Source organism: Rousettus aegyptiacus, unplaced genomic scaffold (assembly GCF_014176215.1).
Source record: "Rousettus aegyptiacus isolate mRouAeg1 unplaced genomic scaffold, mRouAeg1.p scaffold_m13_p_1, whole genome shotgun sequence".
Lineage (NCBI taxonomy): Eukaryota > Metazoa > Chordata > Mammalia > Chiroptera > Pteropodidae > Rousettus > Rousettus aegyptiacus.
This window is the reverse complement of record NW_023416284.1, coordinates 128,731,603-128,745,964: the sequence shown is the minus strand read 5'-3', so window position 1 is coordinate 128,745,964 and position 14,362 is coordinate 128,731,603. Positions and strand designations below refer to the sequence as shown.

Genomic DNA, 14,362 nt, shown 5'->3' with positions numbered 1-14,362 from the left:
CTGACTAAAGAAGCACTAAATTCTAAAGCTTGAAAGAACCATTCATTTACAGTAAGCCCAATTTAGACTTACCCTTATATATTTATCTCTTTATTATTTTTTAATTGGGATATAATTCTCAGTTACAACTGTCATGTTAATGTATTCATGTAAAAAAGAGGAAAAAATGTATTCATGTTGCAAGAACCCAATACAAACCGTACACAGACCTGACATTCAAGCAGAAATAGATTGAATTTTAGAATCTGCTTCGTGCTTTCCTTTCTCTTGTCCTAACTGGGCTCCAGACATTTTTTCCCCAAAGCTTAGAATTTTAGCGATTAAATCATGGTTTGTTGGGGTTTTTTTGTTTGTTTGTTTTCAGTTTTCTAATCAACAATATTTTATAGTTCTTCTAAAAGAAAACTAATTTCCCCCTCTGTAGTTTAGAACATTTATGTAATTTAAGATTTTTAAGGATTAGAAAAGTATATAAGCTATAAAATAGTATGGCACATTTAATAGCCTTAATTAGTTGTCATATGAAAGAAGATTAGATTCTGAAATCAACAAACATGAATGGTGTTTTCTATGCTCTATTATTAATGTTTCTGGTTGTTTACTCTGGGATATGTATTGTTTTGGTAATGGAAAATGAAAGTAGTGGCTTTGAATTAGTAAAGTTGAACTATATTTATGAGAATAATTTGTATAAACCCCATTTCTCTTTGGAATATTTTAAGATAGGCTTTGGAATTGTATCCATTGCTTACTTAATTTTCAATTTCAATTTGAATACAGTTACTTATTGAATTTTTATTATCTGCCCAGCACTATTAGAAATTCAAAAACAAAATTGCAAGACTCCTTCCATCTGAGAATGTTTGGTTTCTCAAAGTGATAAACCAAAAAGAGACCATATGATCCGTGATGTGATAATTGCTCCAATGGAGATGCACGCAGAGAAAACATCTGAGTTAGGATACCCACATCTTACTGGAAAGGAAATAAAAGTCTTCATAGAGAGGGTGGTTCTCTGTTGTAATGTCTTTAGTTCTAATTGTAAGAGTATTTCCCTAATCAATCATTTATTCATTTTTAAATTACTAAAATATGTATAGGGTGCCTGCTATAATCTGGACCAGGCCCTGGAGATTCAGAGATGATCAAGGTACACTGTAAGGAAGTTTTAGCCAGCTTTAGCAGATAGACAAGCAACAGATCACTACAGTTCAGAATATGCAAGGTGATAGGGGAGGACATAGGGGTAACTAGTGCAGCCCTCTTGGTAGCAGAGGCTTTTCAGGGAGACATGACTTCTGAGCTCGTCTGGAAGGAAACTCTGTTGTTAAACCAGGTGAAGAGGAATGAAAGGGGCATTTTAGGCAAAGAGAACACCTGTATGTGCAGAGTCCTATAGGCAAGAGAGAGCACAGTATATTTGGGGGAATGTACAGAATATATAGGAAAGAAACAATGATACATAGATGAGATTGGAAATATTTTCAGAAGCCTGACTTTATTTTAAAAACAAAAAGTATCAAATTTGATCATGCCATTCTATTACTTAAAATCTTTCTATGGTTTCCTGTTGCCTATGCCCAACCAAAATGTTTAGGAATATGTGTTTGTCTGTATATCTGTCTGTGCATAAGTGAGGATGTATGCATTAATCGTTTCTAATTTCCTATATTTTATTATGCTTTGACATCTTGGGATCCTTGTGGACTCCAGGAAAGACTGTCCTTCCCAAGGTTAGCTAACTCCTAGAGATAGCAAACAACAAACTCGCCTTTGATACGTAAACCAACCAACTCAGAATTCCTGCCCTAACCATCTCTTTTATTAAACCCACACACCAAAAAAATATTATCCCTTCCCTAAATCACCCCAAGGCCAAGAATGATAAAACTAGGAACCACTCCTGTCACCCAGAATCCACCAAAATTATTCAATCTAGCCAATTATAAGCTTATTTAGTTTACCTACCCTGCCTCATCCATTCCTTCCTGCAAAAATCCCAACAAAGTCTCTGGCCCATGCTTTCCCCTCATCCCTTTCTGTCTCCTACTAATACAAGGGCTTCCCATGTGGCCCTGCATGGTATGGCATGCTCTGTCTTCTTGGAAATTGAATAACAAACTATCTTTCCATAGCAGTCTTCTCATGGGTACCTTTTAATATAGTGTGGAGGTAGAGAAAGGAATGGGCATAGTTAGATTTGCTATGGGAAGATCGGTCTGACATCATTGTGCAGAACAGTATACAGTGGGGTGAAAGTGAAAACAGAAAGAGCAGTTAAGAGACGGCTGCAGTAATGCAGATGAGAGATGATAATGTCTGAACAGAGGCAGTAGCTGTGGGAGTCAGGAAGAGTTGCTAGAGGACAGCTCCTTAAGGCGATAGGACTCGGGGGACAAGGTGATTGATTGGATGTGGGCGGCGAGGGATAAGGAAGATTTGCAAATGGTCCCTTGTTTGGACACGTGGGTGGTTGAGGCACTATTTGTTGAATTAAACACTTCAGGGAGAGCAGTTCTGGGAGTAAGGAGTGTAAAGAAGACACACTCAGTTTTAGACATACAGGAAGTCTTCACTTAACATCATGGATAGGTTCTTGGAAACTGACTTTAAGCAAAATGACATAATGAAACCAATTTTACCATAGGCTAGTTGATATAAACAAGAGACAATTTCTTGTGGCATATTTTGGATCACAAAAACATCACCAAACTTCTAAATAAAGAACCAAAACACTTCTCATATTAAACACTGAAATAAGTGTGGTCTATACATACATTTAAGAAATATTAATAAAAATAAATAAAATAATTATTTTCCAACCATCTTATTCCAGTTCAGGGTTGTGGGTGGTCGAAGCTTATCCCAGTAGTTCAGAGCACAAGTCAGGAACTAACTCTAGACCCATAAGTTTCATCCCCTAACCTCCATCCCCCAATTCTCAGCTCCCTACTGTGTACTCACTAATCCCATTGCTAAATTTCTGATGTTCTTGTGGCCATGTTGAAGGGGTTATGAGAGTTCAGAAACTGATTATAAATTAAGAAAATACATAATTTTATTATGGAATAACAATTTTCTTCGGTTCTTTTTTTGTGTGAGTTAATAAATGGTTGTCTGTGAATGGCAAGCCTGAAGAAATCTGTAGAAAACAGAAAAAACGTTGTGAGTCAAAAAAAAGTACCCATTCTTAGGATCTAATGAAGAGTTACTGGCTGATAGCCAGTTCTGAAAAATGGCACTGTGCTTTGGGAGAAGTAAGAAGGCTGGGTATTTGTGTATCAAGCAGCATTACAACAACAAAACCATATTCAGCACAACTTCAATCTGCCGCTTTTTATAACACCAATATTTGTACCTCAGAACCAAGGAAAAGAAAGGAATAACTCTTATAAAACCTTTCTTGAAAAAAAAAATAGTTGATAGAACATAATTCAATTCCACAAACACTTACTAAGTCTTTATCATACCTGAAACTACATTTACAAAGACCAAAAGGACACAGTCCCTGATATATATGAGATCTCAATGCAGAAGATGAAACGTATAAGCAAATAATTTTAGGTCCATGTGTCTAGACTCATCACACACTATAATTTTATTTCTCACTCATGTAAATGCCCAATATGATTGTTCCTGGTTGGCTGGTGGCTTAACTCTATATGGTAATTCAGGGACTCAAGGTTTTCACATCTTGTGACTGTCACCTAGGGCAAGGATCCCCAACCCCAAGGCCATGGACTGTTACTGGTCCATGCCTTGTCAGGAACTGGGCCACACAGCAAGAAATGAGCAGCGGGCGAGTGAGTGAAGCTTCATCTGTATTTTCAGCCACTCTCTCAGGCTAGCATCACCACCTTAGCTCCACCTCAGGTCATCCAGCACTAGATTCTCATAGGAGCTCTGGTCCCTGGTGCTAAAAATGTTGGAGACCTCAGCTCTCGATGTTCTGCATCTAAATGAAGGATGACAAAAATGATAAAGAAGGCTCTACTTATTTGGCACTGCCAATTTACATAAATGATACACAGTATTTGCCCTCACATTCCGGAGGTAAGAACTAGTCATGTTTCTCTATCTAGAAACAAGGACAGCTGGGAAATATAACTCTTGTTTGGGCAGGCCCTTTCCAGAAACCACTCAATAATGGAGAAATGCTGAACAAATTGTTGGTGGGCATTTAGCTATCTCTGTCTCAGGAATAATGAGAAAATTCATGGGGCAAAAGGGTAGGAGGTAACAGTGTGAGGGTAAGTAGTCTGGGGCCATATTGTGTTCACACATATGAGCTTATATACAAACAATTCCAGAGGCGATGTGAAATAATTTTCTGGAAAGAAAAATCTTGGGCATAGGATGCTTAAGGGATGAAGAAGCAACTAAAAGTAAGAGACTTTTCATGTGCCTTTTTTTTTTCAAAGACCCAATGCTCCAAAGATCTTAATGTTTCTATATTTACACAACATGTTTTTATTTCTCTCAAGATCCTCTTTAAGTGATGAGGACCTCAGTTAAGTCTCTCAAATTGAAACATGTGTCTTCTTCTGCTTCAGCTGGAGCCCAGCCCAGATAAAATCTCCTCCATTATGGTCTAAAACTCTCTTTTTTAGTAAAACAGAAAGTCAGAATTTGTATTTATTGTTGGCGAGAATGCCAGTTAAAACCCCTCAGCAATACTTTTTTTCAGTGGGTGAAAATTAGATGGGGCTAAAACATTTTGGCTGATATAAATAAAATGTTCACCAGCTGTGAAGTTGTGTTCCATAAAGAATTATAATAATTGTAGGCTTGGCGCTACTCCGGGACTTACACTTAATAGAGTTTGTAAAAGACTGCATTTTAAACTCAAGTTTTAGAAAAATATCCAAACACTCTCTTGGCACAAGCTCTTCCAATATTCAGGATTTTTGAAAAGCAGCTCATGCTCCTTTTCTTTCCAGATAGTGCTTTGATTATTTAATTAACTTTTAACCAAATTGTTCTGCATTTTCAAAGGACTCAATTATTGGTCCTATGATAGACCCACATTTTTTTTAAAAAAAAATCTAAATCTAGATGTTTATTGGTTTAGCAGTTTTGAATTTACATTCACCATTCACTCTGATCTTCAAAGGCCATTCATCCACCTTCCCAGACATGTTCTGAGTGGGAAACCCTGTTTTAGATAGACATGAGAGCACCAAGGTTGGAAAGGCATGGAGTCTGTATTAAAGCCTTTTTTATCTTTCTACCCACTCTCATTCACTGCGTTCACTCCCTTTCCATAGATGTGCACAGTGTAACAGGGAGGTGCGGTTTTTTTACAGGTCCTGATGCCATCAAATTTTGTCAAAGTCTCATTCTTGACACCCTGATTGCAAAAATATCAGTGTATAAACGTCAGGAACGCAGAGCACTTCTCATTTTCTTGGCTTTATCAGTGTGGACATTGGAACTCCTCGTTCCCTTTCTTCTTTCCGTCAAGCCTACTACCAAATATGTGAGAATTGCACTGTGAGACCGTCTGGCTCAAGCAAGGAGCAACTGCTCTCAAAAACCTGGTAACGATTGTTTCAAACGTTCGCCAGCTCCTGTACCCTCTCTTGGCAGATATTCTTATCTAGTAATTTAGTGAGACCCAGGCCCTTTGGTGAGAGCTTCTTCACAACCCGTCTTCTCTATTCTGCCTCTCTCTTCTCCTTCCTGTCTGTGGCAGTTTCATTTCTTCCTGCCTCCTGTCGGGCTCCATTTCATCAGTCATCTCTTTTCTCTTTTGTAACTTACATTTGCGATCTGTGTTTTATACATAAATAAACAATCAAATTCTTTGTATTTTTGCATGATTTCTTAGCACCAACTCCTTTAGCTACTGTTGGGTCCTTTCCTTTCTCCTCCCCTTCTTTTTTCTTCTTTTCTCTTCAATCTTCTTCATACTTGTGTTCCTCACTTCTCTTTCTTGACTCCTTTCCCTCACCCCTCAGAACTCGGGTAACTTCCAACACCATCTATATCACTGGTTCGCTTCCTAAGCTTTAAAGGCACTTTCCCTGTCTCTTTCATGGGCTCTTTTTACTCTCCTGCCTCTTATTATAAGCATTCCCCTAGGACCTACCCAATGCCTTTGCTTCTAAAGCTACTTTCTATCTTTCAGTGATCACTTTTATTTCTTGAGCTTTATTTATCACTTTTATGCAAACAGACCACATAGGAAGGAACTCTTCTCATCATCCATTTAGCCATATTGTAATAAAAGTGCTACAACTCAAAAGTTATAATTCATCATAGACATGGACAATGGACTAGTTGGTACCAGAGGGGAAGGGGGAAGGAGGTAAAAGGGATCAAATATGTGGTGACAGAAAGAAGTCTAACATGAGAGATGAACACATGTTGTAAATGTGTGTGTGTGTGTGTGTGTGTGTGTGTCTTACTGTTAAAATGCTCAGCTAAAATTTACTGGATTTCATTAACCAATGTCACCATAAAAAATAAATAATTCATTAATTTTTTAAAAAGTTATAATTTAGAATACAATTAAGCAATAATTCCATGGGAGGTAAAATATAATGCAAGAAATGTTTGCTTAGAAGCCCAGAGAAGAGGCTACTGTTCTGACTCTGTTTCTGAACCTTAGTTTTATCATATGAAAACAAAAATGTTGGACAATATCTTTTTCTTTTCCCTAATAGTTGTTGATTTATGTAGAATATTTAAAAATATATATATTTTGTTGTCTCAGTGTCTTAACTTTTATCTCAGGAGAAAACAAAACAAAACAACTTGCTGACTAGAAAAAGAGATGCTTCAAGATTTTTCTGTAATATTTCTTCATAAAAAATATTTAAAGAAATTAACTCCTTGGTATTATTTTTTTATTAATTTAGTGAGTGAAACATGAGGGGAGAAAGTTCAATGTATAGTTTGAAAAGAATTGCCTTGCCATTACTTAAGATTCAGATGTAAGAGCCGAGGCTACTATAATAAGAGCTAGAGTTACTATTATTAAAAGTCAATTCCTGTATCCTAGATCCTAGATATCTAGATGTAGAAAATACTCATAAGTCTGGCCTAAATTCACTTCCGTAGGGGGGAATTGTTACATTTCATTTGTCATAGGTCATTAAAAGAAACATTTGTCAACAAAAGCTACATATAGCCAATATGGACTCCCCAATCAAAAGAACTACATAATCTAACAATTTAAGTGTTAAAAATAAACTCCTTTTCCTTTTTAATAGGGTGTCTCAATAGAACTTTTAAATGTGTGACTGCTCTATTTCCAAAATCAACTTAATTCTTGCACATGACCAAATTTGAGCAGGAATTCACAGATTTATCGCTCTGTCTTTGCTCAAATTGACTGCCCTGATCAGTGCTGAAGGTCCAGCCCTTAAAACCTCTTGGTTTCCTCCTCTTTCAAGACAGAGCGAGGTCAGTACTCCGATGTTTTGCAAGATCAACTGGAGGCCGAAGTTTTAGTGTAGGATGAGTTTAAAAAGAAGTAATTTGATTAAAAAAAGACTCATGTAGTAAGTGCTCAGTTATGAATTTTAAACAACAAAATTATCTATTAAGCTGTGTTCTGTAATACAGGAGGCCGGATCTATACAAATACTGCTACTCAGTGAATTGAAAAATTTTAAAAATATCTTCTTTTGAATTTTACAATCAACTTTTTATTATTTAAAAGACACTAATAGATAACTTAAAATAGTATATCATTAAAAATTAAAGTTGTCTTTAGATCTCACTATTATTATACATTTCTTACATAGGAAAGGCTTTTAAAACCCTGCTTGAAACTTCTGTTTCTCAGTTCTGCCAGATGGGCTTTCCTTTCTCTTGTGTTCTTCTCTTCTCCCTGGCCCATCACTGCTAGGGACCTTCTTCCACCTACATCATTAATTTATGCAGCACATCTCAAGGTGAGTCTGAGAGGAGTTCTTATTGGCTGAAACGATGGTGAAGTCCAAAGGTTAATCAAACCTTTCTGACTATTACTTCTTCACTCACCTTTCATGGGTCTAATCATCCCCTCTTCACTCATCACTCCCAAGATGGTCCCTGTCCCAGATCCCACTTTTCTCAAGTGCTCTGACTCCATCCCAGCCCCAGTGATGATATGTTCAGGTAAATAGTGACTGCTCCTCTACAGAGCAGTTCGTTCTTTCTCTTGACAGTTGATCCTACTACTAACGTTCAGGTCTAAATATTGTTTACAGAAAGCCACAATGAGCTACTATATTTGACTTCGTCAAACAAATTTGGCAGTTTGTTTCTATACACATAGTTGAATATGGATAGATCAGATATGGGAAATGTTTTTAAGCAGGAAATGAATATGCATCATGAGAGTCAGAATTTTTGATCAGTTTTTTCTATTAATAAACTCAATACCGAGAAAGCAGAACATTAATCATCAGTAACTCAAAGTCCCAGCTAGGAAAATGACCCTAATAAAAAACTGTAGTAGAGGAAGGACATCACCAAGATGGTAAGATATGAGGCTCCTAACTCCCTCCTCCAATGGGTGCACTGAATTTACAGCTATTTCACCCTTGGCACAGAATCTTATGATTGAGAGGAAACTCTTAAATTCCACCTTCTTCCTGATTAATGAAGGGTTAGGACCAAACATACAGTACCCTAACTTTTACAACTGCCATATGAGAGATGGACACTCAAACTGCCAAGCTCTGAGAATCAATGGGACTTGCTTTCATGACTTCTACAGGACTATAGGAAACAAAGAAGCAGTGATTAAACTGTCGCAGGAGCACTTCCTATGTCTATGTCAGCACAGAGGGAGCAGGCAAAAATGCCTGTCTCTTATTTTCTTCCAGGAAGAGTTTGACCATATATTTTCCTAGCTGCTACCTGAGGGTTTGGCTTCTAATCAACCTGCATATGATAGCTGACTGAGTCCCTCCTAGAAGCCTAAAATAACTCGTGTGCATATCTCCTACCATCATACCGCTGGCTTACTCCAAAAGTAAAACTCTCCAACAGTAAAACCAAGTCTCCAGTTTATCCCTGGAAGGAGCTTGTCCACACATTGAGCACACCAATTGTTATGGCTTTCACCCAAGACACTGAATCCCAAATCACCTAGTTCTGGAAACTGACAGGGCTTGGTATTCACGAGTTTCCCAGAATCACACAAAACAAAGAAGTGGTTCTTTCTGGGCACACAAGCACTTCCAGAAACTGTTCCCTCAGCCTCAGTGCAGAGTGAGTAGGCAAAATCATCCAGCTCCCTGGTTTCTCCTAATAGGGTCTAGACTGCATATCTAATATCCTGACTATCCCAGCTTGTGTTGCGTGAAGGTCAGACTTTCAATTAATCTGCATTGGAGACGTGAAGGGACAAGCAATTAATAGTTCTCCAGGAGCCTGAACAGGTATGTGGGCATTTCCCATGTCTTTGGGACATGGACAGGTCTTAGCATTTCCTACTCTCCTGGGAGCCATGAAAAACAGAGATGGCAACTTGGACAATTACAAAGATTTGAGAGGCAGCCAAGAGCCCAGGCCAACCTGATTGATAACGTTTATCTCCTACATGATCCCAGTCTGTCAAGACTGGGAGAGATGGCTGTTTTATCTAATATGTGGAAACCAATAGAGAGTCAAGAAAAATTAAGAAACAAGGGAATATGCTGCAAACAAAAGATTAAGATAAAATTCCAGAAGTCAGCACCAATAAAATTGGACCCTTTTCTTACATCATTCACAAAACAACTCAAAATGAGTTAAAGGCATGATGTAAGACCTGAAACTATAAAACTCTTAAAAGAAAACATAGAGGAAAACCTCCTTAACATTGGTCTTGGCAATGATTTTTGGATTTGATACAAAAGCAAAGACAATGGAACAAAAATGAAGAATAACATCAAACTAAAAAGCTCTGGACAGCAAAGAAACTATCAAAAAAAAATGAAAATGCAACCTATGGAATGGGAGAAAATATTTGCGAACCACATACCCAATAAGGAGTTAATATCAAAATATATAAAGAGCTCATACAATTCAAATCAAGTAAACGAATAACTATTAAAAATTGTCAAAGGACTTGAATAAACATTTTTTCCAAAGAAGACATACAAATGACCAATAAGTATATGAAAAGGTGCTCAACATCACTAATTATCAGGGAAACGCAAGTCAAAAGCACAATGAAATGTCACCTCACATCTGTTACGTCAAATAACAAAAACATGAGATAAAAAATTGTTGATGAGGATGTGGAGAAAAGGGAAACCCTTGTACATTGTTGATGGGAATGTAAATTGGTACAGCCATTATGAAAAATAGAATAGAAATGTCTCAAGAAATTAAAAGTAGTACTACCATATAATTCAGAAATCCCACTTCTGGGTATATACCTAAAGGAAATGAAACGGGATATTGAAGAGATATTTGTACTCCCACATTTATTATTATTCGTGATACCCAAGATATGGAAACAACTTCAGTGTCAGTCAATGAATAAACGGATAAAGAAAATGTTATATGTTTATATGAAATTTTATTTAGCTTTAAAAAAGAGAGAAATCCTGCCATTGGTGACAACATGAATAAAAATTGAAGGCATTATGTTAAATGAAATAGGCCAGATAAAGACAAGTACCACATGACATCATTTATGTGTGAAATTTGAAATTCATAAAAACAGAGTATAATGGCGGTTTCCAAAGGCTGGAGAGTGAGAGAAATGAGGAGAGGTGGATAAAAGGGTGCAGACTTTCATTTATAAGAAAAATAAGTTCTTGAGATCTAATATGGTCATCTGAAGGTGATGGATATATTAACTAACTTGATTGTGGTAATCATTTTGCAAACTATATGTGTATCAAATTATCATGTTGTGTACTTTAAAATAATACAATTTTATTTGTAAATTATAAATCTGTCTCAATAAAACTGGAAAAGTAATTTAAAAATAACAGGGAATAAAGGAAAAACAGAGTGTTTGAATTTCAGAGAACATTACAGCTGGTCTGGGTAAACAGAGTCTGGAATATCAAAAATAAGGTACTGAACAATAGAGAAGCTTTTTGTCAATAAATTGTAAAGCAGATTTTGCAATATATAAACCCAAATTCCTCCAATTTCTCAGGAAATGATTATTTATGCAAAAATCCTGAGGCAGAAAACTTGACACGAAGATTAGCAAATATAGCATGAACTTCTTTTTAGTAGAGAATTCTTATTGTCAAATAAAATAAATTATTTCTAATTAAGTGAATTAGAAGTAGGAGCAGAGAACCTTAGCATTTATCAAAAGTGACCATATTTTCAACTATCTAATAAGGAAGAAGGAGAAATACAGAGCAAAGGTGAAAGAAGGTGACTGCTAACCATTGAAGTTGCTGTGTAATAAATCCTGGGCTACCTGGATGGAGTGAGCACCACTCCCAATGGCTTGCTTTTTCTAAACGTTCAAAAAGATGAATATTTCATTTTTTCTCTGAAAGTAAAATGCAAAGCCCAGAGACAGACATCATGCCCCAATGACTATGAGCCAAAAATAGAAAAAATTGCAAAGAATTCCAACTTTACCATATGGTCTCTTTATTTATAGAAGTTGGTAATGTTCCTCACCCTCTCCTCAGCTCATCTCTGACTTACATGACCATCAGGGCATAGCTATACTGTTGTCTTTGTTAAACTTAGCATCCTTCACTGTAGCTTGACTATACCAAGGAGTTTAAAAAACAAAAATCCTACTACCAGATTGGCTAAGAGTGTACCAGCATCAATATTCATTAAATGCCTTGGTTGATATTTTATTTCTGTTTTTGTTTACGTGTTGAGAAAGGAGGGCTGAGGATTGAGAGACAGTGTGTCAATGCTTTTGCTCCTGCACAAAGCAGCCTGTCCTCACCTACTTCCTGTGAGAGAGCAGCATTCCTTCAAGTCACACAATACCAGACTGCCATGGAGTCAGGTTTGAAGATTCTTAAAATCCAGCTCATGGATTGCGAAGGTGATCTTATCAGTATTTTCATTGTTAATATGATAATACTTGTGAAATGTCTGCATTGTGGTATAAACACCATAAAAGACTGCTTTTTTAATTTTGTGTTCATTTACTTAATTTTTTTTTTTTTTTTTTTATCATCTTCACTTGTTCTCTTTTACTGAGAGAAATTGTCTTGGATTCCACATTAGTCTTTTGAGGAAACTTCATGTGCAGCATGACAACTCATTTGTTCACGTCTAACATTTATTTATTAACTGTCTATCAAAGAAAATACCAATTTTGAACGAGGGTGCGGCTTGCTAGTCCAAATCGCCAGTGGCCCATTACGGTATTTTACCATATGAAATGTGGTCATTGAACTGTAAAAGAGTTTAATCAGAAAGAGATTGAGCTGTAGCTTTAGCCAAAAGAAATATGACCATTTTCAAGAATTACCGTGAAGGTTAATATGTGCATCAATAGTGAAGAGGCAGAATCAGGGGACTAAGATTCTGAGTATTCGATTTCCTTGCTGCCAATGAGGTAGCAAAGTCAGAGACCAGCAACGTCTCTTTAACTTCAAAAAAACTACTCAGGAGAAGTGAGCTCAGCAGCAAAATAGAAAAATGTCAGAGGCTCCTCATGCAATCGAGAGAATCCTTTTTAAGAGGATAAATCTGAAAAAAAAAAAGAAAAGGAAAAAATGTAAAATCATGACTCGTACAAATAAAATGAGCATGTCAAATATTTTTTTGATATTAATTAATAAGAAAACCAGTTTGATGTTATAATCAGTTCAAAGGAGAATTCCCAGAACCATTCATTCACATATAGGGAATAAGGAATTTTGAAATGAATGTACATTCAATGAAAAATGGAATCTATCCAAAGGGAAATAATTGTATCTACCAGCTATACTTTTCTTAAATAAGAATCATTTGTATAATTATCAGTTTTCTACAACTTATAAGTTTAAAATAGTCCAAAGACAGGGAAAGGCAGGGATAACCTGGATTAATGAGCTAGACAAGATACCCACTAATATATATATATATATATATATATATATATATATATGTATATGTGTATATATATATATATATATTCCCTATTTCAAAGTCTTTTACAATATTTCTGAATTCCCTGTAGTCAAGGGCCTCTCCAGATACCTGTGACTAAAGACCCTCAGACAATAGGTGGTGCCTCTGGAGTGTTCTGCGATTTAGTCGGTTGACTCAGTATTGCCTCACTAATAGTGCTTTACCCTCTAACTAGTGACCTAAGACACCATAAATTACCTACAAGCACCATGAACAAGGTGGTTTGGATATGCTAAGCATTTACACATCTTGTCTTACTAAGCCTCAAAATGACTTAAGATAATTATTATTATCCATATTCATATATCCAAAAAGCAAGGATTGAAGACCTTTTGTAAATTGTTCAGAATCTTATGGTTCACTAATGGCAGAAGTGGAATTCAAATCAAATCTATTGACTTTTGATGCTTTTAGCTATGACACAATAGCATTTGGGGACTCCTCTGGCTCCTGCATTATTCAATTAATGTTTTTAACAGTAAGCATTTGAACTATTCCCTGGCCCAAAGCTTTCCCATCACAGGCTTTTACTTGCTTCAAGACGAGATTTTCTGGCTGAGGCTGACAAGTGTACACATGAAACTTCCCGTATTTATGCTGAGGAAAGTGGCCCTATGGGCTTTAAAGGAGCAACACAAAGAAAGAAAGAATGCAGAATGGGATTTTCTGCGTAGCTCCGGTGTCTCTGTCTACACTTTGATGATAGCACCCTGCACATTGTTGTGTTTCATGTGTGTTTATATGATAAGAGCTAAGATTTATTGGAAATGTATTATGCATCTTATACTTTGCATACACTATCTCATTTAATTCTCAAAAATCCCTTATGAGTTGGGTACTACTATGATGTCTATTTAAACATTAGGAAGCTGAGGTTTAAAAGAAGAAGTAACTTGTACATAGTAATGGAGAGAGAAAGTGACAGAAGGAGGTGTTCAGTTCACTCACTATTATGCCTTGAGGCCTCTTGGCCATGGCCTTTTCTCTCTTTGAACAAAGAAGAGGACCTACAAGTCTTGTGAGGTGCTGGCTGAGGAAGACTAATTTTCTCATACATTTAAATGGAGAAGACACTGAGGTAGATGGAGTTACCACTTTTTTTTTTCTGTATGTTGGTATATTGAGACTCATGTGACTATGCAGGATTAATAGGTAAGTCACATGAGTTTAAATAAACATTGGAATTTATTAGCCAAAATTGTTAGGAAGTCCCCGGTGTGCATGGCTCTAGGCCTAGCTAGATTGAGAGGTTGATGTCATCTGTGTCTCCGCCCCCCTCAATATTTCTTCAGTTCTGCGAGTGTTAGCCTCACCTTTC

At 36.5% G+C, this 14,362-nt stretch overlaps 1 long non-coding RNA gene across 1 annotated transcript in view; it reads right to left on the bottom strand.

The window, feature by feature from the left end:
* Positions 1–11,498: 11,498 nt before the first annotated feature.
* LOC118601790 overlaps positions 11,499–14,362 on the bottom strand; it is a 75,223-nt gene continuing 72,359 nt past the window's right edge. Inside the window, exon 4 of the long non-coding RNA XR_004950620.1 lies at positions 11,499–12,621. This is a non-coding gene — a long non-coding RNA (uncharacterized LOC118601790). The remainder of the gene's footprint in view (positions 12,622–14,362) is intronic.